The sequence below is a fragment of the Peromyscus maniculatus genome, chromosome 9, assembly GCF_049852395.1.
Source record: "Peromyscus maniculatus bairdii isolate BWxNUB_F1_BW_parent chromosome 9, HU_Pman_BW_mat_3.1, whole genome shotgun sequence".
NCBI lineage: Eukaryota > Metazoa > Chordata > Mammalia > Rodentia > Cricetidae > Peromyscus > Peromyscus maniculatus.
This window is the reverse complement of record NC_134860.1, coordinates 56,164,296-56,190,810: the sequence shown is the minus strand read 5'-3', so window position 1 is coordinate 56,190,810 and position 26,515 is coordinate 56,164,296. Positions and strand designations below refer to the sequence as shown.

At 44.5% G+C, this 26,515-nt stretch overlaps 1 long non-coding RNA gene across 3 annotated transcripts in view; it reads right to left on the bottom strand.

Moving 5' to 3' along the window:
• LOC143267174 (uncharacterized) overlaps positions 1-22,102 on the bottom strand; it is a 102,822-nt gene extending 80,720 nt beyond the window's left edge. The window contains exons 1-3 of one of the 3 annotated variants that reach the window (XR_013042076.1): positions 21,908-22,102; positions 18,990-19,115; positions 17,878-18,208 (exon numbers count right to left, since the gene is read on the bottom strand). This is a non-coding gene — a long non-coding RNA (uncharacterized LOC143267174). Of the gene's footprint in view, positions 1-17,877; positions 18,209-18,989; positions 19,116-21,907 lie in introns of those variants that run through there. The other 2 variants (XR_013042077.1, XR_013042078.1) reach the window with 2 other exon arrangements.
• Between the last annotated feature and the right edge of the window lie 4,413 nt (positions 22,103-26,515).

The following is a 26,515-nucleotide window of genomic DNA, read 5'->3' as shown; positions in this document are numbered from 1 at the left end:
ATCATATAAACCCTCACCTCCTACATGAGTATCTCAGTGCCGACACCAGAGACTATGGATCATGTCTAAGTCTCTTCCACTCATATGCCCAGCCAGCATCCAGTAACATCTGTCTTTGCATATCCTCATCATTCCATATCAGGAATGTGACATTCGGCCATCGTCGCCTGCACCACCACCATCCAGCTACTCTGCCCTCCCATCTGGACCATCACAACAGCCTCTCACACGTCTCCAGGAATTACCTCCAAGGCCTCCCAAAGCTTCTAGCCCCTTGGAGGGAAAGGCGTGGGTCTTCATGGCACTGTCTGACTCCCGAGGCTGCTCTGCCAGACTCCGTCGCCAACTTTCCTCACTCCCCACACACCTTACTCCTCCAAGCTGTTCAGAAGTACCAACCAGGCTATTGTGTGGCTCTGTGGTAGTGTTTGCCTGCATTTGTGAGGTCGTGGGTCCCACCCCATCACTGACAAGAGCCTTTGGGACATCCATCTCATACCTCGAGGCCTTTGAACTTGCCTTGCCTCTTGTTTTAAGTGCTTTTTCTCAGAAACCCTCATGGCGGACTTCCTTCTACTTTCGTCAAATGTTTCCTAACTGGAGACACCGATCCTGACTGTTCTATGTGAGGGACAGTTCCACTTCTCTAGTACTTCTTATCTATTTTCTCTCAATTTCTCCAAAGTGGTTGCTACCCTCTGAGTTGGTACATAGGCTTTTTGGGGGCTTGGTTTTGGGGTTTGGGTTTTGTGTGTGTGTGTGTGTGTGTGTGTGTGTGTGTGTGTGTGTGTGTGTGTGTGTGTGTACCTCTTTCCACACAGTGCCTGATACATTCCAGATTCCAAGCAACATAGTTAACAATCCAAACTGAACACTATAGACTATTCTCTAAAACGTAGGGCACAACTATTCACATTAGTCATTGCAGTAACCTAGAGAGGATATAGAATAGTCTATAGGAGGATGTTCATAGGTTCGATGCAAATGTCTGCAGACTTTGGTAGACTGGAGGCCTTGGACCTTCCTGGAAACTGAAGCATTGTTGAGTAGATTCACTAACTATGCTTGTGTCGCAATGGGTGCAGCTTAAGGAGAACTGCGTTGGTGTCACAAATCCACAGTTCATAGTTCACCTTCGTGTTGCTGAACTTCTTTGCTTACTGACCCACAGGACCACTGGAGCTGTGGCCGCACAGTGGAAGCAGTAGCTGATACAGCAAGCCAGACTACGACTAAGCTCTCTATGGAGTTAGGTGCTGTGGATATCGTTCTATATAAATAAAACACTGATGGCCAGTGACCAGGCAGGAAGTAGGTGGCCAGGCAGGAAGTAGGTGGGACAAGGAGAGAGGAGAATTCTGGGAAGTGGAAGGCTGAGGGGGGAGACACTGCAGCCACCGCCAGGACAAGCAGCATGTGAAGACTCTGGTAAGCCACCAGCCACGTGGCAAGGTATAGATTTATAGAAATGGGTTAATTTAAGATATAAAAACAGTTAACAAGAAGCCTGCCATGGCCATACAGTTTGTAAGTGATATAAGCATCTGAGTGATTATTTTATACGTGGATTGTGGGACTGCGGGGCTTGGGGAACCTGGAGAGAAACCCTCCAGCAACAGTTAGGATCTTGTCCTTACTCCTGACTTACCAGGTAAACTGCAAACCACAGCTGGCCAGATGCCAGGCTGAGGACATCAACCTGACAACAGCCTCACAGGTGCTCTACTACCGTCACTTCTGTTTCACTCGTGACATCAGAGCTTCTAGAGGTCAGTCTGACCAAGGTCACAGAACTAGTACTTAGAGCCAGGTCTCCTTCAATGTCCACCAGGCCTTGGAGTACACATCTTCTTGCAGGAAAATAGAAAATAGACTATCTTCATTAAAGGATGTCAGCTCTGTGAGGTTTGGTCTGGTTTTGGCTTAGTTTGGTCTGGTTTGGTTTGGTTTGGTATGGTTTGGTCTGGTCTGGTCTGGTCTGATTTGGTTTGGTTTAGTATAGTTTGGTTTGGTCTGGTCTGGTTTGGTTTGGTTTGGTCAGGTCTGGTTTGGTCTGGTCTGGTCTAGTCTGGTCTGGTTTGGTTTGCTTTGGTCTGGTTTAGTCTAGCTTGGTTTGGTCTGGTTTGGTTTGGTCTGGTCTGATCTGGTCTGGTCTGGTTTGGTTTGGTCTGGTCTGGTCTAGTCTGATCTGGTTTGGTCTGGTCTGGTCTGGTCTGTTTGGTTTTGTGTGTGTGCTAGGGAGGGAACACAGGGCCTTGCATGTGCTAGTATCAGGCAAGCATTTTGTCACCAAACTGCACCAATGGCTCCAAGAGACTTTTTGTTTTAGTCATAGAATTTGGGTTCCTAGTTTGAGAAAAGATGTATATAGCCCAGAGAGACCTAGAATTTACTACTACAAGGCCAAGGATGGCCTTGAACTCTCCATTCTCCTGTCTCCAATAGATGCTGGGGTTTTAGGTGAGTCTACTACACTGAGCACAGCCTTTCCTGCTCACGGTCTCTGGGACTTGTTTTAACTATGGCTACACCAGTCACCACACACTGGGACATGAGAGCAGCCACCGAGTGAAGGATATGCTTTCGTAGAGAGGCTTAAAATGCCAACAGCTGGAGCTATGGCACTGGCTTACAGGTAAGAACTCCTACACCTCTTCCTGAGGACCTGAGTTCAGTTCCCAGCACTCACAACCCCCTGTTACTCTAGCTCCAGGGAATCCAATGCCCTCTTCTGGCCTACAAAGCCTACAAAGGCACCTACAATCACATGTACATATTCACATGCAGACACATACACATGCAAAATTAAACATAGAAATAATCTTTAAAACTAAATTTAAAATTAAAATATCAACAACATAGAACAATTAGCCAAGCCGCATTCCTTTGCATGTTATAGCCAACCTCCCACAGGCATCAAGCATGCTTTGGTGAGTTCATCTTAAGCTTGTCACCTCCTTGTACATCATTTTTATTACATTTACAAATGATCAGCTGAAAACCAATTTCGACAAAGATTCAGAAAAGTCCCCGACTCCCAGTTCCAGAATAAGACACTAGCCTTGATAAAACTAATATTGTGAATAACTGCCCTGCTTATTATGAAAATAACCAAAAACATACCAATGCAATTTTCCATCTACATTGAATTACTGTCACTAATGTAAGGCCAAAGACAGGAGACAGTTGGCCATTGCTCATTAAATATCCTTAGTCTGTCTCCCATGTCCTCTGCTGAGGATTGTAAATTTGTGTGTAGCCTGAAGAAGACCCAGCCTAGGAAGGTCTGTTAACATCCTCCTGATGAGAAAATAAAAACAAGGAATGAAGATTTAGAATTCCTCATGTGGAATCCACCACAGATGTCTCCCTCTGCCTGTACCAACTTTCCAAACCAGACCTTGATATAAACTGTATTTGGTAATTGTAAACATAATTAGCACAGGCTGATAAAGAATGTGTTTGGGTTTGCCCAGGAAGCTCCTTTCACTAACATTAATAAAGTCTGGGAACTCAGGTTGGGAGTGGGTGGTGTGAAGAAATGTTCCTGGGAGTAGCTGGTTTACCATAAACAAGAACATGCAACATCTGGTCCCTATTCTAATCTTACAGCTGCCCTGATGGAGAGCTAAGAACTGAGAATAGTGTAGGTCATGTTAGAGCTTCAGCAGTTGATGTCTCATGGCTCAAAATCTCTCAAGCAAATCAGAGATAATAGAAGAGTGAATATGAACAAATTCAAGAACACATCAAAAAGATCACTCATCATGATCAAGTTGGCTTCATCCTGGGAATGCAAGGATGGTTCAACATATACAAATCAATACATCACTGAGAGGGACTTAAAGACAGAAATCTCACGAGCATCTCAATAGATGCAGAAAAGGCTCTGGACAAAACCCAGCACCTCTTCATTATTAAAAGCCCTGAAGAAGCTGGAAATAGAAGGAACATATCTCAACAGACTCTATACAACAAACCTGTTGACAACATTACACCAAGTCAGAAAAATAAACCTCAAAGCATTTCCACTAAAGTAAGGAAGAGCACAAGGGTGTTCTACTTTCTCCTCCCTTAGCCAGTACTGAATGAGAAGTGCTTGAAGTCATAGCCAGAACCACAAGGCAGAAGAAGGAACTAAAATGGATGCAAACAGAAAAGGAAGTAGTCGGAGCATCCTTCTTTGTAGTTATATGGTTCTGTAAGTAAGATGCCCTAAAGACTCCAGCATAAAAACTCTTGGATCCTGTAGATGCTTTCAACAAGTAGCAGGATCCAAAATCAACATTTAAATACCAGTATCTCCCATGCTTCCCAATGGCCATTTAAGCTGTACAGATGTTTACTGAGCTGTGCAGAGTCTGGGATAGGGTAAGAGTTTGTGTTCTTTAAACTAGCTGTGTGACATTTGTATTTGTGAGTTTATTTGAATAAAGTGATTTTTAAAATCAGTATCCTTTCTATACACCAATGATAAATTCACTGAGAAATAAATCAGAAGAGCACTCCCATTCATAATACCATCACATTTAAAAAGTTAAAGAGAATAATTATAATAAACCTATCCAAGGAAGTGAAAGACCTCCATGATGAAAACACTGAAGAAAGAAATTGAATTATACTCCAGAAGCTGGAAGGACTGCCTATACTCATGGATTGGCAGAATTAAAACATAGTGAAAAAATAGAAAAAAAATACTACAAAAAGTAATCTACAAATTAAATACAAGACCCTTCAAAATTCCAAGACCTTCTTTGCAAAAACAGAAAAGCAACCTTAGAATTCATATGGAAACACAGAAGCAGTCCTGAGTAGAAATAACATTGCCAATTTCAAGTTATATTACTGACCCACAATACTGAAAACATCATGGTAACATGAAAACACAGAACCAGGAACCTGGATCAGTGGGCCATAAGAGAAGACCCAGATTCAAACACACACAGCCACAACCACCAGATTCCCTATAAAGAGAGCAAAACTAAAATTAGAGGAATGCCCTAGTCTACTTTCTGTTGATGTGATAGATACCGTGACCAAAAGCAAATTGGTAAGGAATGGATTTATTTCTGTTTAGAGCTTACACACCATCATGAATAGGAGTCAGGGAACTCAAGGAAGAAATCTACAGGCAGGAATTGAAGCAGAGGGCATGGAGGAGTGATGCTTACTGACTTGCTCCCCGTGGTTTGCTCAGCCTGCTTTTATAAAACCCAGGAGCAGCTGTCCACGGGTGTCACTGCCCAAGGAAATCTGGGCCATCTCATGTCAATCATTAATCAAGAAAATGCCCACAGACTTGCTTATAGGCCAAATTGATGGAGGCATTTTCTCAACTGAGGTACCCTCTTCCCAGATGACCCTGGCTGTGTCAAGATGACAAAAAGCTGGCCAGCACAATTGACCTTGACATACAGATATATCACTGTTAAATGGTAACCTTTCCTTTCTGGTTTATACCCAAGATCTCATTTCATACTTACATCACAATATAAATCAGTATAAGTTTATTAAGTCCCTCACTCTTTAAAAAAAAATACATACACTTTAAAAGTTCAACCTCAGCCAGGTGGTGTTGGCGCACGCCTTTAATTCCAGCACTTGGGAGGCAGAGACAGGTGGATCTCTGTGAGTTTGAGGCCAGCCTGGGCTACCAAGTGAGTTCCAGGAAAGGTGCCAAAGCTACACAGAGAAACCCTGTCTCAAAAGAAAAAAAAAGTTCAACCTCTTTAAAATATCCAATAGCTCAATTGCAGTAAAATCAAAACTTTCTTATTCCAAGAGGGAAGAACCAGGATCAAAGCAAAGCAAAACTAACCTCCACCAGTGCAAACAGCTCAGGGGCCCAAGCCTGGAATTCACTCATGATCCTCTGGGCTCCAGAGGGCTTGGGCAGCTGCCCTTCTCTAGCTCTGCCACCCACAGCACACATAACTTGTGTCATAGGTTTAGGTGGCTTCACTCCACACCTGCTGCTGTCCTTGGTAGTTGTCCCACAATCCTGGCATCACCAGTAATTGTTGTCTGCACTTCATCCGAAGCTGAACCTTCATAAAGTCTCTCTCCGGGGACTCTGATCCCACTTCATGGGGATAAGCCTCAACTTTTCTCCACGACCTCTTCAAATACTGAGACTCTCATGCTGCCAAAACTAACCCATGTGAGAGACTCTTAAACATCACCAAGTTTGGCTGCCAGCATGAGATGTAGCCTTGACGCTCTGTGGAACATGTCTTCTGGTAATGGAGCATGAAGAAACATTTTCAAAAAAATGTTACCTCAATGATGTTGGTTTCTTCTTAATTACAATGATTTTTCTCAGCATAGCTAACCAGCATCAATTGTCCCAGTAAAGTAAAGATTTACTTTAGTGGTGCTGGTCTCTTACTAATCACAGCTGAATCTTCAGCTCCAGATGACCAGAAACCCCATATTATTAATTCAAAATATCACACAAATATCCCCAATACGGTCTGTGCTTCCCCCGAAACTACATGAAGTAGACCTCCATTATCTGCACTGCTCTCAGCCTTCTCTTCTAAGTCCCCACATGGTCCATTAGGTTCTAAAGACTCAATGGCTTTTCCAGCCCAAAGTTCCCAAAGGTCGTTTCACAATCCTTCCCAAAACAACATGGTCATCTCTGTCACAGCCATATTCCATGAACCTGGTATACATTTCCCTTCTGTTTTGCTCTCAGTTGCTGTAGTAAAGCCCATGATCAAAAGTAACTTGGTAAGGAAAGGGTTTATTCCATCTTACAGCTCATAATCCATCATTGGGGGAAGCCAGGGCAGGAACCTGGAAGCAGGAGCTGAAGCAGAAACCACAGTACTGCGTATTGGCTTGCTCCTGGCTCGTTCAACCTGCTTTCTTAGATAATCCAGGACCAACTGACCAGTCATGGTACCATCTACAGTGTGTTGAGCCCTCTCACATTAACCATTAATTAAGAAAATGCCTGCTGACAGACTAATCTGATGGAGGCATTTTCTCATCTTAGCTTCCTACAAAGAGGACCCAACTTGTGTCAAGTTGACAAAAACTGTCCAGCTCAAGGAAAAGAGGGTGGTGTTTTTAGCCAACTGTGCTTGAAACTGGCTGTTCTCGGAATGAAGCTAGACCTCCATCTCTACCTTGAACATAAGTCAACTCCAGATGAATCAAAGACCTTAAATAAGACCTGAAATTCTGAACCTGTGAGAGAAACAACATTCAGGCCATAGGCATAGACTGGAGCTTTCTGAAAAGAACTTGACTTTCTCAGTGAATAATACCAAGAATTAACAAATGGATTCCATGAACTACAACTGCTTCTGAACAATAAAGGAAACAATTCAGTCAAGAGACTGTCTACAGTGCCGGGCGTGGTGGCGCACACCTTTAATCCCAGCACTTGGGAGGCAGAGGCAGGTGGATCTCTGTGAGTTCGAGGCCAGCCTGGGCTACCAAGTGAGCTCCAGGAAAGGCGCAAAGCTACACAAGAGAAACCCTGTCTCGAAAAAACCAAAAAAAAAAAAAAAAAAAAGAGACTGTCTACCAAATGATAAAAAAAACCCCACTAACTACATATCTGACAAAGGATTAATATCTCAACTATATGAAAGACTCAAGAAACTTAAACACTAAGAAATCAGGTAACACAACATATACATATAGACTAATAAAATGAACAGACATATCTCAAAAGATGAAGTCCGAATGTCCAACAAACATATGAAAAAAGTATTTAACCTCATGAGCCATCAGAAAAAAATGCAATTTAAAACTACTTGAGAGTCTGTCTTAACCCAGTTAGAATGGCATTTAAAAAACAAGTAACAAATTCTGGGGAGTCTGAGGGGATAGGGGAACCCTGATACACACCGCTGGTATGAATGTAGACCAGTTTAACCACTGTGGAAATCAATATGGAGGTTTCTCAAAGAACTAGAACTATATCTACTCTATGACCCAGCTACACCACTCCCAGATTTCAACTCACAGGACTTCAGGTCAATAACTATGATATTTGCACGTCAGTGCTTATGGAAGCATCATTTCATTTACACTGGCTAAATCATAACATTGACCCAGATGTGCAGAGAAATGGATAAAGAAAATGTGATATATATATATATATATATATATATATATATATATATATATATATATACAATAGAATTTCATTCAGCCTTAAAGAAAAATATAGTTAAATCACTTGAAGAGAAATAGGCACTGAAGAATCTCATATAAGCGAATGTAGTTAGCCTCAGAACAAATATGTCATGTTTTCTGTCATTTGTGAATCTTAGATTGTATATAGTCACAAAAAAGAATCATGCTGTATGCATAAAAGTAGAAGTTAAGAGAATGAAGGAATGAAGAGAACTAAAGGAAGGCAAGGGGTAAAAACAGAGGGGGACAGGAGCTGGAGGGAGGACAAGATCAAAACACAATGTGTCAGTATGAAATGTATTCGATACAAAATGTCTTTATGGAGTTCAGTGCTCTGTGAAATAAATAAATGCCAACAAGTCCAGAGGTGGCTTTTGCTTCCCAAGGTCAGCACGGGCAGATGAGATCACCCAGAGTCCCCTGTGCTCTTCCCCATCCCTAGTGAACCCTGCTTTACTTGTTTTCCGGCCTCAAAACACTTGTAGCAACTCCATCTCATGGAGTAGTTAATCCTTAAAATTCTGAGCTGTCAAAGGCAATCAGCACGTGCTCTCTGCCTCCCTTTTCATCTCCCTCCAGTCCTGGAAAATAATAGTCTATATCTATAGTCTATGCCACTCTGACACCAGCCTCACACAGCTAAATGATGTCTCTAGCTCTCTCTCTCTCCTCCTCCTCCTCCTCCTCCTCCTGCTCCTCTTTCTTCTACTGTCCTTCTTTTTCTCCCCTTTCAACCCCCTGAAACAGACATAGCATCAGAAATCATTTGCAGTCTGGAGTATACATATGTATACTCTGTGAGAGAGTATATGTATGAGGCCTTAGGTTCTGTCCCCAGGAACGAACACACACACACACACACACACACACACACACACACACACACACACGAGAAAAATAGAAAAAGAGAGAAAGGAAGAGGGGGAAATAAGGGGAATGAGAGGAGAAATGAGAGAGAGGAGAGAGAGAGAGAGAGAGAGAGAGAGAGAGAGAGAGAGAGAGAGAGAGAGAGAGAGAGAGAGAACTATTCACTGAGTGCAATTCCATTACCTGCCACAGAATCTGGGTCTGGCTCAATGAAATGCATAAGGACACTATGATTAGTACATTCACCTGTGTTGTGTGTGTGATCATGTGTGTGTAATCATATGTGTGTGTGTGCATGTGTGTGTAATCATACGTGTGTGTGTGTGTGTGTGTGTGTGTGTGTGTGTGTGTGCAATAAAAAACACAGGGCAACATTGATGTTGTTGCTCAGGGGCCATCTATCTTGTTTTTTGAGACAGGGTCTCCCATTGGTGTGGAACTTGCCAAGGGGACTAGGCCACTAGCCAGCAAAGTCCAGGGATCCACTTGTCTCTGCCTCTCCAGCACCAGGACTAATTAGATGTCCAGGTTCTTTGCATGGGTTCTGGGGGTCTAACTCAAGTCCTCATGTCTTCACAGTGGTCACTTTACTGACAGAACTGTCACTCTCTCTAGGTCCAGGAACAGAGTTTTGTTTTGTTTTGTTTTTAACCAGCATTAAGTGGATCATCCAACATCTATGCTGATGGGTTTTATCTGCTTCTGTTTTCCATGATGGTAAAAAGAACAGGGATTTTGAATTATACAATGCATATGACATCATAGCTCTGGGCAGTGTTAGAGTATTTGACTAATTTTCCTTTATTTCTCTGAAATCTTAAAACTACTACAAATACACGGGCTATTTCAGAGGATTTCATGGGCTTGACTGATCATTTTCAGCTCACAAATCTCCACTGAGCCTCTTCACTTTTTCCCTTGCCTAGAAACACGTCTGCTCTTTTTATTCTCGATTTACAAGCCAAATTTGGCAAGCAGTTCACTTACATATGCTGATTCAGGCTTATTGAAGGCAGGTGCACACTTTAATATATGTGGATACAGGGACCCCCTTCCAACCAATAAAAGAATACTGGGCATGTTCTCATGTGGAATATCTGCCCGCTTTTATTCATAAACCTGAAAATCTGGGGCATTTGTATTGCTTTCACATATTACCATGAACAAATTAGGATAGGCAGAAATAATGTCTGAGCCCTACAATGGTACCATATTAAAGAAATTTGAGCCAAACTCTGCCTGAAAGGGATCCCAGAGCTCAGGGCTATGCTGTCTTGATGCTTTTGTATTAGCGCTATGTAAACACAGTCCCACTGCTCCACAGGGACAGGTAAATGCAATACCACATTTCCATCAAAGCAAGACGTGCGTACAACCCTTCACTTGTACAGGAAAATGAAGCCGCTCCAACAGATGCATCATTGTTTGTATTAGACAGAGCTATGAGCGAGCAGTGGATATGAGAAGACCTCACTCGGTGACCTCCAAGGTGCCTGCGTCATCACGGTGACCAATCCTGGATGTAGTCCGATGCACCTCTTGGGTGTAAGATGAACAGAGCCGCAGGTGACAGTATCTGATATTCACAGGTCAGCACAGCAAGCACCCTGTAAGTAGGTCTGCTCTGTCCCTGGGGCAGGCCTCCGAAGGAGAAGACAAGGACGAGGTGGACACCCTCTGTGCCTCACCGACAATGTGCATAGACTCTGCCAGGGAGGGAAGTTATCTGATCGTTAATACCCAAGGTAGATAGTATGGACCCATGCAAGTTGAATACAAGGCACACCTACAGTGAACATGGTAGCTATCAGACATGTTATAGGGATGGAGAGATGGCTCAGTGGTGAAGAGCACTTGTTACTCTTGCAAAGGACCTGGGTTTGATTCCCATCACCCGTATGAAGACACACAACCCTCCATAAACCCAGTTCCAGGGGATCCAACAGATATACACATGGTGCACATACACACAAACAGGCAAAACATTCATATACATAGGTAAAATAAATCTAAAATGTTTTTTTAAACATGTTATGTTTATCCCAGCACTCAGGAGGCAGAGCCAGGCGGATCTCTGTGAATTTGAAGCCAGCCTGGTCTACGGAGCAATATCTAGGGCAGGCACCAAAGCTACACAGAGAAACCCTGTCTCAAAAAAAAATGTTATAAGTGACTTTAAAAAAAAATGACTGAGAGCCAATTGCTATTAAATATAGAATCAAAAGATAGATCCTGAGAGAATTTAAACAGTGAAAAGCAAGGTCCTCATCTTGAGACCAGCGAGTCCACCCGAGGGTCCGTGGAGCCGTGGTACCAAATGGAAGCCAGGGTGCTTTGATCACAGCTTGTTCTCTGTGTTGTTTGATTCACCAGTTCCACGGCCCAGCAGAGCTCCTGAGTTAACACCTTGTGGTGTCCCTTTCTCATTCATCTCATCCATGAACACAGTCATACAGAACAGAGCTCAAGACGCCCAGAGAGCAAGCCTGGAGTGGGACGACAAGACCGTGAATCTCAGGCACTCTTACGCTGTCGTGAATGGGAGTCTTCGCTGAAGCTGACTATAGGCTCCATTCCTGAGACTGAGTTCTTTGTCTTGACCCTCTACTTCGATACTGTAAGAAAAATCCAACCAGCTGTCCCAGATTCAACATGTAGAGTCCTGAACCCATGGCTTCCTCCAAAACTACAACCTGTTTTCTCCTTTATGAAGAATTGCCACCATCCACTCTCCAAGATGATTCCCACTTACCTGTGTCTCCCTCACACTCTTCTTGCACAGAGTTACCTTTAAGATACAAAAGGAAGAAAGTGCTACACGCTTCACCTTGATAGCCCAAGCAAGGACCCTAGGAGGTGGACACTGTTGCCAGCTGAACCACATTATAAGCATGACTAAGCCAGTCTGGCTCTACAGTTCAGTGCATCACTGTGTTTAAAATCTGGGAAAAATAAGACACAGACCAGAGAAATGGCTCAGCAGTATAAGAGTACTTCCTGCCCTTCAATACGACTCTAGTTCAGTTCCTAGCAGCATCATGGATAGCTCACAGCTGCCTGTGAGCCAGCTCCAGAGGATCCAACAACTTCTGGCCTCCACAGGTACCAACACTCATGTACACACACACACACACACACACACACACACACACACACACACACACACACACTTAAATATAAATCCTGGTTTTTTGTTTTGTTTGTTTGTTTGTTTGTTTGTTTGTTTTTTTAAGTCTGAGAAAGGGAGACTGCACTCCTATGGCTGGCCATTGGTCAAATGTTGTTTTCCAAATACTTCCCTAAAACTGCAGCGGTCATCTTTAAGCAAGCCTAGAAAACTCATATTTACAAAAATACACTCTCTCTTTCCATATTCTTCTCCTGGGTCATCATCATGGCAGCTTCATCTCTATTTGATCTTTCTTCAATTCCTTTCTTTTGATGCCTCTGTATACTACTTCCCCCAACTGGAAGAAAAATTATAGATGTTTTAATTTGGAAGTCACTTATCCAATCCAGGACTCATATGTCTAACAGTCATATAAAGAAAATAATCCAATAAAAATGGGGAAAGATACATGCAGAACCTTCTTGCAAAGTAGATTGGGAATGCCCACCAAGCAGGTCACAGTGCAGTCAGCACCAGTCGGTAGGAAAATCAAACCAAAACTCGGACACCATTTCACACACATAAGAAACCTGAGGGAACCGAGACCTGCCATACATAGAGCAGGTGGGACTTGCTGGCACAGCTGTGGGAGCCATGTGGGCCGACCATCTGGAGCCCTTCCTGACCTGTGGGGTCTGGTTCCCCCGCTTCAGTGACTCTGGGAACTTCTTCAGAATCTGTCCCTGCTCCACTACAATGCAACACTAGATTCTTCTCAAGATAGAGTGAGCAGCCTAAAACAAATTGTAAGCGGCCTGCTGCAGCCTCGAGGACGTGCTCACAGTCTGAGACTCGCCTGGGTTTGAAGACCCTACGTCTGCTTTCACCTCTGTAACCATGCTGACTAGGTAGGCCTTTCACGGCGCTTCTAAAACAATGACACTCTCACACCCCCTGCCCCCGCCCTGGGCTCTGGAATGGCTTGGGTTCAGTAAGGCTTCACCCTCCCCACTCCACCCCCAAAGCCACAATCCATCCTTTCATGCACGATCGCTTATCTGTGGAATCTAAAATTCAGCTTTGCTCCTCAAAAGGTGGTGAGTGTGGTGTCATCAGTGTCCTTTTGTTGAGACCTATCACTTCACATCACTTCATTTCCATGAGAGAAAGATGGGATATTAAATTCCCTCGCTCAAGGCTGAGCATCTACCAGAAGCAGCCCAACACAGGGCTGACGTTCACAGGTGGCTTTGTTTCTTCTCTAAGAGGGGGTTTACGGGGAGGTGAATGAAGGTCTGAACGGATCCACCAGGCAGCGGATCAGCCTGAAGCACCTCTGAGCAGCCCTCCACATGAGCTACCTCAGGAGTCACAGGTGCACAGCGGTCAGATGGCTTCAGATCGAGCAGCTGAGGTAGGATACAGGTCATTTCAGTTAGAGACACCAATGATCCCCCAAGACTTGTTCCCGAGGGTGCCTGGATGTTGTGACCGGATAGTTTCAGAGGAAGGCTTGCCACAATCGGGTTTCCCTCGGGTTAATCAGCCTTGGTGTCTGTATCCATGTCTTTTCTCACTGCTGTGACAAAATGTTCCACAAGCAGCTTACAAAAGGTAGTTTGCTTTAGATTCGAATTCTGGGCACTCAGTCCCAGGCCAGGACCACATAGTGGCAGGGGCGGGAGGCCCATGGCAGCCACAGCCAGGAAGCAGCAAGAAATGGATGCTAGTGCTCACCTCACTTCCTCCTGTTTATTCATCCAGGACCCCGGAGCCTAGAATATTACTATCCACATGTAGGGTGGGGTTTTTTTCCTTCTCAAGTAACATAATATAGGAAATCCTTCTAAGACATACCCAGAAATTCTAAACCCCATCAAGCGGACAGACGAGATTTAGCACCATAATCAACTAGTGACTGATAAGAGCATTAAAAGTCAAGGCTGCTCCACAAATTCAGGTCCCCAAAGCCAGTAACAAAGACAGGAGCCTCACACACCCTCAACTATAGGACCACTCCAGTCTGACACCACCGCCTGTGGTCACCTAGAACCCCAAGGCTCTAAGGAGGCAGTGCATATCACAGCAGAGGCTTCCTGAGCATGCGCTGCATCACTGAAATTCAGCCTCCTCAAAGGAGATAAGACTACCAAGCAATGCCAGAGTCCAGGGGAGTTAAGGCTAAGAATTTGCTGGGAACTTAGATTAAGCTGGTATGGGGCAGGAGGACCATCTCCAGCTACTTCTGTAACTACTGTGTCCTCTTCTGATACTTTCCTGTGTGTGTGGCTTATTTACAATTACATGAATGCAATGTCCATATATCATATGCACGCCACACATCTTCCCAAGGGTACTTTTTAAGCAAGAGGGTTGTACAGTGACTTTCTGCTAGGGAGCAAGAAAGCTCTGACTTGCTCTTGACATTGTAGCAACTAGATAAAGTTCTGCTCTCAAGAATTGCTGCAAGCCTGCCTGCCAGGTGCTCAGAGCCAGCACTAGGCTGCTCAAGGCTCTCGACTGCGGACGGAAGACAGGCTGGAACGATGTAGGGAAAGGCGTACAACAGCTATGTTAGCCGTAACAGTTATGTGAGACACAACAGTTAGCTATGCTGGTTAGCAGTTATGTTAGCCATAACAGTTAGTTATACTGGTTAGCAGCTATGTTAGCCATAACAGTTAGTTATGCTGGTTAGCAGTAATGTTAGCCATAACAGTTAGTTATGCTGGTTAGCAGTTATGTTAGCCATAACAGTTAGTTATGCTGGCTAGCAGTTATGTTAGCCTTAACAGTTAGTTATGCTGGCTAGCAGTTATGTTAGCCATAACAGTTAGTTATGCTGGTTAGCAGTTATGTTAGCCATAACAGTTAGTTATGCTGGTTAGCAGCTATGTTAGCCATAACAGTTAGTTATGCTGGTTAGCTAGTTATGTTAGCCATAACAGTTAGTTATGCTGGCTAGCAGTTATGTTAGCCATAACAGTTAGTTATGCTGGCTAGCAGTTATGTTAGTTATGCTGGCTAGCAGTTATGTTAGCCATAACAGTTAGTTATGCTGGCTAGCAGTTATGTTAGACACACAGTTAGTTATGCTGGCTAGCAGTTATGTTAGACACACAGTTAGTTATGCTGGCTAGCAGTTATGTTAGACACACAGTTAGTTATGCTGGCTAGCAGTTATGTTAGACACACAGTTAGTTATGCTGGCTAGCAGTTATGTTAGCTACTTCAGCCAGAGCACATCTGAGGAGATGGTGCCCACAGCAGGTGCCTCTGAAAGGAGGGTGTGAGGTTAAAGGCACACCACACTGCTGGGTGCCCACCTAGTGCAAGGTCTTCTGGGCCCCGGCAGGACTTGACTCTGTCCTGTTCCCAGAGGGGATGAAGAACAGTGTGTTATGGAACTTTTGTCTTCTTTTGTACACAGAACTATATATATCTTTAAGTTTTCTCTGCTTCAGGGTCCCACTTTACCCCTGGTGGACCAGGTGGGCTTAGGACTTAATGACAGTCGGGTGCATTTTATATGGAGGCCATGGAGGGAGGAAATCCTTGGATATCACAAGAGCTTGAGATTTTCAAGCACTCTTAACACATCAAAGGTAAAGTAAAATGACTGGTAGCCTTGGGTTGTCATGTGAAACCCAACCATCCCAACAGGGAAAGAAAAGAGATGGAGGGGAGAGTAGAGTGGAGGAAAGGGGAGGGGAGGGGAGGGGTGGAAAGGGGAGGGAATGGCAGAGAAGGGGAGGGGAGGGGAGGGAAGGGAAGGGAATGGCAGAGAAGGGGAGGGGAGGGGAGGGGAGGGAGGGGAGGGAGGAGAGGGAAGGGAATGGCAGAGAAGCATTCAGCCCACCACCTTAGTCACCGCTGGCTTCAGAACAGGGCCAGTTCTCCTGTACAGCCCTAGAGGAAGGCACCAAACGAAGACCGTCCCCCAAGAGTGACACAAAACCTCAAGTCTAACAGAAAATGACAAAGGGTAATGAGTCACATCTTACCAAGAAGAGTCACCTCAAACCCAGTTGGCACCAGGTTCGAGGGTAAATCAACGAAACAAATAATGTGTGGAAACAGTGCAAGAAAGCACCTTAGATGCAGGAGCCCAAGCCAGGGGCAGGTGTCAGGAGGAGAAAAGGAAGGCTATCTTTACTGTATGAGCCGCAGCAAAACCTCATCTGACGAACTAACGCAGCATAAATAGAGGGAACCAAATATGCCTGGACTTTGGAAGTGCACGGAGCGGCTCATTTTAGATCAAAGCATTTCAAGATAAACACACCATAGGGAAGGAACAGGGCACGGGATGAGGGGGAGGCTGAAAGCTGTCTTCCACCTCTCTCCCCGCCATCCCTCCCAGGAGCACGCTGCTCTCTCATACCAGAGTAATCAGTAAAGCCCTTTCCCTGCAGGGAGGATGGGGGAGCCTGGCAGCAGAGGAGCCCTCTGCTCTGTTTTTCTTCTCTCACAGCTATCGCTGCTGAAGACCTCTCATGAGCTAGGTACATCCCAGGTCCCTGCGTGTCCTCACAATGACCACACACACTCCCATTTCACTCAGGAAACCCAGGGTCTGAGTGCTGGCAAGGTTTGCCCACGACCGCACACCTAGCAGCTGAGAAAATTGGAGCCAAGGGCAGTTTTGGCTGACTTTAAAACCACAGTTAGAAACTACACTTTTTAAACAATTCATTATCAATTGCTTAATAAGCTCACCAAAGGTATTGGTAAATGTCAGACAGTCACATGACACAAAGCTGAGCATGGTGGCTAGTGTCTGCCACCCCTTCATCTAGGGGCTGGAGAAAGGAGGGTTAGGAGTTCAAGGCCTGTGTTAGCTACAAAGTTTGAGGCCAGCCTGAGCTACAGGAGATCCTATCTCAAAGACACAAAATAGAGAGGGGGGAGGGAGGGAAGGAGGGAGGGAGGGAGGAAGGAAGGAAGGAAGGAAGGAAGGAAGGAAGGAAGGAAGGAAGGAAGGAAGGAAGGAAGGAAGGAAATAAAAAATGCAGGGCTTGAGAGATGCCTTGGTGGATAAGAGCTTTGCTGTATAAGAATGAAGACCTGCATTCAGATCACGAAACTACTTAAAAAGTTAGGTGTGGCCCCTATCTTGTAACATGTGCTGGGGGTATTCCAGCAACAAAAAAAATGCTAGCCTCCAGCCTATGCAAAAACAGTGTGCTCCAGTTTCAGCGAGACACCCTGCCTCGAGAGAACAAGGCGGAGGGCAATAGAAGGGATGCTGACATCCTCCTCTGGGCTCTGGGTGCACCTGCACACATACACTCTCAAACAATGCACACAAGCACACCTGGGCTGGCTAGTTTCATGTCAACTTGACATAAGCTAAAGTCATCTGAGAGGAGGGAACCCCAATTGAGAAAATGCCTCCATAAAATGAGGCTGTAGACAAGCCTCTAGCCCTGTAGCAAATTTTCTTAATTAGTGATTGATGGGGGAGAGAGAGCCTGGTTCATTGTGGGTGGGGCCAGCCCTGGGCAGGTGGTCCTGGCTTCTGTAAGAAAGCAGGCTGAGCAAGCCATGAGGAGGAAGCCAGTAAGAAGGACCGCTCCACGGGCTCCGCTTTAGCTCCTCCCTCCAGAATCCTGCCCTGACTTCCTTCGATGACTTTGATGACGAACAGTAATGTGGAAGTATAAGCCAAATAAACCCTCCCCTCCCCAACTTGCTTTTGGGCCATGATGTTTCATTGTAGCAACAAAATCCCTGATCAAGACAACACTGAATTTTTTTTTTAATGTAAAGAAAGAACAAAAATAAATCCAAGCCAGCACTTCTCAAAGTATGACCTGGGGACCTCCTGAGGTCCCTAAAACTCTTTTGGGGGGATCTCTGGGGTTGAAATTCTCTCCCTTTGTTTCTTGCTTCCCCTCTGTTCTACAGCAGAGCGTCCCCAGGGCTGCATGGTCCACACTGTCTTCCTGCTTGACTGGTGGCTTGTATGTACTCCAAACACGTACTTTACAAGGTTCTCTATCTCATCTTCTTCAACAGTAAGCACTGACACATTTAACTCATGGACATGACGTTGAAGAACATCATGGACTCCTGAGATGAGAAAAGTGAGAACCGACCACTTAAGCCAACGGGATCAGAACCTGCTGTTCAGACTTGTGGAGAGGTTCCCTATGCCCACCTTTTGTTTAAATGATCCCAAGAAAGTGAGGAGGGCTATTTAATCTGAAGGAGGTGTGGTGCCATCCATAAAACAGACCGGCACTGGCTGCAGTTTTCTAAGGAATTTATATTGTACACTTGAAATCTGGAGGCTTTTCAAGAATGTATCATGAAACCACCCACAGTAAACTGTCTCTCAGGACACAGAATTGATAACACAGCAGCCACCCCTCATTTGAAGCTGGTGACTGCAGACACGAGGGTTTTGGAAGCCTTGGTTATTATTAGTAGAAGTATCATCATCATCATCATCATCATCATCATCATCATCATCATTAGTTTGAAATCTTACCAGTGAGTTTTATTCGTGGCCTTCAGCTGTGCCATAACTAATAGTTTGCCACCATTTCACTGTATGATGGTTCTGTGGCCCCAGTGTTGTGCCACAGGCCCAGGTGAAGCACGCATTTGGATTTGTCTGGGGTTTTAGCTGCAGGGGTTTTAGATGCCCATCTTAGCTAATTGATTGACATCTAGCTGTTTGGTGTTGCTTTAAAGCCCTGCTTTGATGGGTTATTCAGTCAACAAAATAAATAGGAAAGTGAAAACTCACCATTTGATTTATTACCAGGAGACATGGAAATCCAGACGATCATCAAACCTCGGCAAAACTGAGAGTTCTGTTGAGCCCAGGAATGTTAAAGTTACTAACCTGGCCTACCTGTACAGCTTGGTGAAATGGGCCTGCCCCGTCACTGACTTCTGGAAGACATCGTTATCCTCTGAAGAACATATGTAAATTCCTATTGTTGGCAGCATATGTTGGAGCTGGAAAATTCTGGAAACAGTTGGAAAAGAACAAAATGAACTTTAAAAAAAAACAATTCTCCCAAAGTGCAGATTCTCAGAGACCTTCAGGAGAGGTAGCTCTGATTTTGATTAACCCAAGCTAGAACATAGTGTGCTTGGACACAAAGTAGGCAAAAGACACTGAATAACCGAGAATGTTTCGAATCTTCTACAACATCCTTGCAAAGTTATATTGTTTTCTTCCAAGAACTATATAAGGTATAATTCTTGGGGAAGACACCCACCAAGCATTCCCCACATACACACAAATAACCTGCCCCACTCCCACGCACACGTGAATTCCTTGTATTTCCGTGAGGAAAGACTTCCATTAAAATAACAGCCTTGGGTTTGAGGAGATGACGCAGTGGGTATGAGCCCTTCTGACACAAGCCTGGAAATCTGAGTTCAGATCCTCAGCACCTCACAAAAAGTGAGCATGGGCAGGCACACTAGAGAGGGGGGACAGGAGTGCCCATCACTCCAGTGCTGGGGAGTGGGAGGCAGAAACAAGGGGTCCCTGAGGCCCTCTGGCCAACAATCTAGCCCCAAAATGACAAGCTCCAGGTTCATGAAGAGACCCTGTCAGAAAGAGAGCGATGGAGCTGGACCCTGGACATCTTTCTCTGGCCTCCATGCAAGCAAGCATATAGGTGCACACACGTGTAGCCACCACATCACACACATACACACACACCACACACACACACATACCACACACACACATGTGCACCCACCACACCACACACATACACACACACCACACACACACATACCACACACACACATGTGCACCCACCACACCACACACACACACACACACACACACACACACACACACAATTACAAACTGGTTCTTCTTCTCCCCTCTTTTTCCCCATGGAAAAGAATAACGCCTAAACTGTAAGAACTACAGAAAGTCAGAACACATGTCTGACCCTTCCTGTTTAGAAAACACTTGTTTCTTGGATGGGGCATCATTGTGTGTGAGGATTTTGTTCTTCTCTCTCAGCCTGGGCCTGGGGTTGGGGGTCTGAGTCTGACACAGTATGAAACACACCCCAACACCCTTATCAACAGAGTGAACCCCAGTCAATCCAAGCTCAAGTCAGGGAGAAGAGTGTACTGGTAGACACTCTAGTACACAGCGCACACACTGGGACCCTCAGGTACTAGCGGGAGACTGATTTGGAAGACACATAAGGAACGCACAGGAGGGGACAGTGTAGAGCTTCGGCTGCAGAGCCTTGGCTGGGGCGGGACTCTGCCCTTTACAATGCTTTGGAGTTCGTGGTATTTCTTAACAGGCTGGAATTCAGCAAATACTGGTCACTTGGGGCATTAACTAAGAGGACGGCAAATTGGAACCTTTGAAAACTGCTCGGGGGCATTGGCACAGGCTGTAATAAGCCAGGGCAGCTGAAACATGGATTTTCTTGTGGGAGAAAAAGATTCTCTCTGCACAGGGATTTAAACATCAGAACACAGAACACTATGCGGCTGCCTGTGATGTTTCTCAGGTAGGCCCACAGGGTAGGAGGCTGGGACACAAACCCTTTAAAATACAGACTTTTGAGATGGGGGTGGCTCAGCCACAAAATGCCTTCCACATGAGCATGAGATGTGAGTTCAGATCCCTGGTGCCCGTGGTGAAAAGCTGGACGTGGTAACACATCTCTATCCACAACACTGAGGAGCTGTAAACAGGCACATCTCTAAGGCTTGCTGGTCGGCCAGCCTAGCCAATTAGTGAACTCCATGTTCAGTGAGAGACCTCATCTAAATCAACCAACAAACTAATCAATAAATAAGGAAAGCTGTTGAAACATCTGACCTCAAGAGCCTCTGGCTTCTCACATGTACCTACGTGTATATGTGTGGTGTACCCACGAACACGAACACACATACACACACAGCAAATAATTAAAATCAGAATGTCTTGACTTTGGGAGTCTGTGCCACAGGGATTTATTCGACACTTGGTTTTGACTTATTTTCTACAGGTGTGCTTCCCTGCTCAGCATCTGAATTCAGGCCACAGGAGGATGAGATGGACACGCTGTCTCTCCCCGTTGCCCCTTATAAGACATTCCACCCTTATTCCAGGTTACCTCAAGTTAGCACAATTTTTAGAAATCATATGAGGATCTGACTCTAGGTTCCCACAAAAAGGACTGTGGCTTCATCTCTCATGGGATTATACATTTTTTTAATTTATTTTATAATTTAATTTAATTTTACATATTAGCCACGGATTCCCCTATCCTCCCTCCTCCAGCCCACCCACCCCCATTCCCACCTCCTCCAGGGCAAGGACTCCCCTGGGGATTCAGCACTGCCTGGTAGATTCAATCGAGGCAGATCCAGTCCCCTCCTCCCTTACCCAGGCTGAGCAAAGTATCCCTGCATAGGCCCCAGGTTCCAGCCAGCTCATGCACTAAGGACAGGTCCTGGTCCCACAGCCTGGGGGCCTCCCAAACCATTCAAGTTAATCAACCTAGATGCCCTTCAACTGAAGAATGGATAAATAAAATGTGGTACATATACACAATGGAGTATTAGCAGAGAAAAACAATGATATCATGAGATTTGTAGGCAAATGGATGGATCTAGAAAAAAATCATCCTGAGTGAGGTAACCCAGACTCAGAAAGACAAACATGGTATGTACTCACTCATAGGAGGATACTAGATATAAAACAAAAGATGACTAGACTGCTACTCACAACTCCAAGGAAGCTACCTAGAAAACATTTTTATTTAAAATGACAGAAAATAATACCTCTTTGGTCCACTGAAGGATTCCAGGTTGGTGAAAATGTGCCTTGTCTCCAGCCAGTTCTCCCATTTAGTGAACTCCTGAAAGATGGTAGGCTTTGAAAAGGAAGGTAGACAGCGATCATGAGCGAAACTGAAAAAATAAAATAACTCAATAAAAGGACTTCAAACTCAAATGTGTTCTAAAAGCCTGGACTATTCGGCATCTAGAAGTTCTGTTTGCTTGGATAGGAACAGGATAGGCTTGAAAAGCCAGATTCATCTTCAATATCAGATCGGGCTGTTTTCACAGTGAGATCAAAACAGAGAGAGACAGGAGAGGCATCGAGAGAAATGGCGAGGGTTTTAAAAGCCGACCTGAGACTGGAGAGACAAGAGGGGTTGGGAATCGCATCTTTAGGGCAGAAGACAAAGAGAAAGGGACATACAGACTCACCGTTTGAAAAGAGGGTCTGAGAAGAGAGGACCAGATTTCAGTTGTTGCATTTGAAGAGATAAATTGGGACCAAGATGAGACAAGCTCTCTACCAGGAACTGTGGTGACTTCCTCACAGCAGCTGGGGTTCTGGAAACTGGCCAGTGTCCTCCTAAAGCTTCACACTGTCCACAGGCCTATGGGGGCACCATCCCCTGAAAACTGCTTCATGTGGTCAAAGAGCCTACAAGTGAAGGGGTACCCCCAACCTTGAAAACAGATTCACGTGGTCAAACAACCTGGAGAGGGGGTGGGACCATACCTGACAACAGCCTCACAAGGGCCTATGGTGGAGGTAGGGTGGGGGTGGGGAACTACCATCCCTGAAAACAGTTCAAAGATGTTCCAGAAAGACTCCAGTAACCTGGAGCCTGAACAGTATTTCACTCCAGTACCTAGAGATGATGCAGCAGATAACAGCCAAAAACTATTATAACGCAGCTGACTCTGTTGGCCAGGAGAAAGTTCAAGATATACAGTATAGTAATAACCACATAGCATGCCAGTCAATAGTCTGTATATGCAAATGTAGTCCAGTAAGAAGACACTAGTGATCATCTCAGTTTGTGTAAGTGCACTACATGGCTCCTACTACACCTAGCTGCTTTTCCTAAAACATGTCCCCAACATTAAGAAGCATGTGACTGTAAAATGGGGCAACTGAAGTCACATGGGCTGATCTGTGTGCCTCCTGAGAGGACTACAGACATCTGACCTCACCTGTGCCTTGGCACTTTAGTTTGCAAACCCACACAGAACAAACGCGACAACGCCTAGGTCCCATTCAAGATGTAGAGTTCAACCCAAAATCGCAGTATAGCCAGAGATGGCATGGCCCGTGAACGCATGGCCAAGGATCTCCCACAAGGGCTAAGAGTCCCATGTGTTCAGTCTAAGCCCTAGGAGTAACACTCTAAGATCATAAAACTCCCGACTACAATGTGTGCTTGGGGTTTGAACCAACCTAACCTACCAACATGGTCTGGAACTTCCACAGGCCATAAATAACGTAAACATTAGTCCTGGTCCTAGAACGGTGCACGAAAACAGTTGTAAAACTACATGGCAGGAAGCAGCCATTGACCTCAGTGAACAGAAGAGCTGATGCCCAACATGAGCTCGCAGCTCACAACCGCAAACAGGTGGAAATATGCTCCCCCAGCACAGTCGGCAGAGAAGACCAGGCTGCAGAGATGATGGAACAGGTTTACAGGCACTATAAAACAGACATACTTAAATACACAAAATAGATAAGAATGACATAGTAAAAAATAATAAAGAAATAAATATGCAATCTATATTTAGAGGAATCAACTAGAAGTCCTTAAAATATAAAATTCAAAACATCCAACTACGGATTACACATAAACTCATGAAATACTAGTAAACTGGGCGATCTAAGGAAATTGCTAATAAGGCATATACAGGGACATAGAGGATGGGGAATGTGAAAAACTAGGGTATAATCAAGCCAAAGAACGAAATGAATGGCTTCAGATTATATTTGAATCTTGAAATGCTTTGTTTATTTATTTCAATTAGCATGCAGAGCGTTTGGCCCCAATGACATTTTCAAACACATTTCTTCGTCTCAATCCCCTCCCCACTATTTCTCCTCATCCTCTGGTCTCTTTGCCCCCTCCCACTCCCACTGGCCTCCTTGCTGCTCTTAAGCCACAAATGTCAACTCTTGAAACACTTTAGTATCAGACGTTCCCTCACTGTTTTATTGTTGCCCAATATTTCAGTTTCACTTTTTTTGAAATTTTATTCATTTATTTATTTATGTATTTTTATTTGTGTGTCGCGGCATGCAAGTGGAGGTCAGAGGACAATTCTCCGGGGTTGCTTCTCTCTTGCTACCTTGCAGGGACTGAACTTGGGTGGCCAAGCCTGTGCACAAGCGTTGCTATCCCCTGAGCCATCTTGCTGGCGTTTACTTCATTAACGGCTCTCCAAATTAAGTTATTACTAGTGACAGTTCTCTGGTCAATACGTATTGAGATGTGTTGACATTTGTCGTGTTTGTTCAAAACAATCTTGATGTCCCAGCCCTTTTCTCTGGCTTCATTCTGAAGTACTTCTTGGACCCAATGTTTCTGTTGTTGTTTTGTTTCGTTTTAGGATTTATTTTTATGTATGTGAGTATATGTGCGTTTCTGCAAATGTATGTGTGAAGGTACCCCTAAAGATGTGAGGTGATAAACTTGGAGGCCATAGAATATGTCAGATACCTTGGAGATGGAGTTAGAGGGGCTTGTGAGCCCCCTAATACAAGTACTGTAAACAAAACTTGGGTCATCCCCCCAGCACCCTCATCTCATCTTTCACTAAGTGTCTAATGCAAGAGGTCCAGAAAGAATTTAAGACAGATTAAAGTCCTAAATTGAAGAGTGTACCATGCATAGGAGATGTTCATTATGATCTTGTATCATGGAACAATTTATATAATAAAACATAAAAAAATCATAATCATCAAAAAAACACATAATTTACAATGCTAAAAATAAATTTCAGTACCAGAAAAGATACTATATATAATCAAGGCAGAGACTCCCTAACAGTAAGGAGGAGGTATTTGTACCCTAAACCATGTAACAGTGAAAGATTTTCATCTGGAATTAGGTCTGGTAATACAGTGCTAATAATGGAAGAAGAGAGGGACTCATGTGCCACTTGTCAGAATGACATTGATTCAGTTCCTTAAGGGAACAAACCGGGCAGTTTAAAGATGCTCAACTCTAATTCCAACTGCCTCCAACATTTAACAGACATGGCTGTATAACAAGGCAGTGGAAATCACTTGGGATGATCCAGGCAGCATCCAGAATCTTGGCTGTTGGGTTTTCCTATCCACTGTAAAAGTCTTCAAAGTGCATCTTACCAGAAATGCATGAGGATACTTGATGAGGTACCAATTGTTACAGCAAGACAATTATTATCAAGTTTCATCCAAAGAGGAAAAGAATCAACAGTCATTCATAGGATGGAACATTGCAGAGTCATTGGTACAAATCATATTTATACATACAGAATTATAAACTATAGTGAGGGGGAAATAGTGGTAGAATACTATAGTACCATTCATGCATACTTTAGAGCATAAAATAGAAGCTGGAGAGATGGCTCAGTGGTTAAGAGCACTTCCTGGTCTTCCAGACAACTGAAGCTCTGTCCCCGCACCCACATCAGGCAGCTCACAATCCCCTGTAACTAGCTCCAGGAGATCTGATGCTTTCTTCTGGCTTCCATGAACAACTGTATTCGTGTGCACATACCCACACAGATACACTTACTCACATACACACGAACACACACACACACACACACACACACACACACACACACACACACACAATTAAAGCTAAAAAAAAAATCATAAAATAGTTTATCTGCACATTAACATATCATTATGTGAGGAAAACCACAAAAGAATATATAGATTGCATTCTAACTTCAGGACAATAACTTCCTCAGCCAGAGCTAGGCAGAAGCAGAAAGGAAGGGGGATGGGTAGCTCAATGTGTCTTTAAAGGTTTTTTTTGTTTGTTTTGTTTTGTTTTTCGAGACAGGGTTTCTCTTGTGTAGCTTTGCGCCTTTCCTGGAACTCACTTGGTAGCCCAGGCTGGCCTCGAACTCACAGAGATCCGCCTGCCTCTGCCTCCCGAGTGCTGGGATTAAAGGTGTGCGCCACCACCGCCCGGCTAAAGTTTCTTTTGATGGAAGTCTTCATGCCACAGGTATGTGACTGCGTGGACAGACAGCCCTTGCCTTGTGATTTCCAGTGTGAACCGTACTTGGCAGTCTCCAGCAGTGCATGCTGCTCCAGACAGTCAGCCGTGCAGTGAGAGGCTTCTCCGCAGCCTGCTGTGGTGCTCATCTGGCCTGCTCCCACATCAGACGTCTGGAGATGCATTTTCTCTCTGATATTTTTGCATCGTTGGGTTAGTTGGGATGGCCTCGGTGTAGATGATGGCCACATCTGTGTTATCCTGGTGCTGCTACATACATATAGATTCTAATATTCATGCTTTGCCAGTCAAACACTGGAGTTGTTAACTGAATCTTTACAGACAAGTAGAAAGAAATTCTAGGTAATGAGACCTGCAAAAAGTTAAAAGCAGAGAGGGGAGTGTA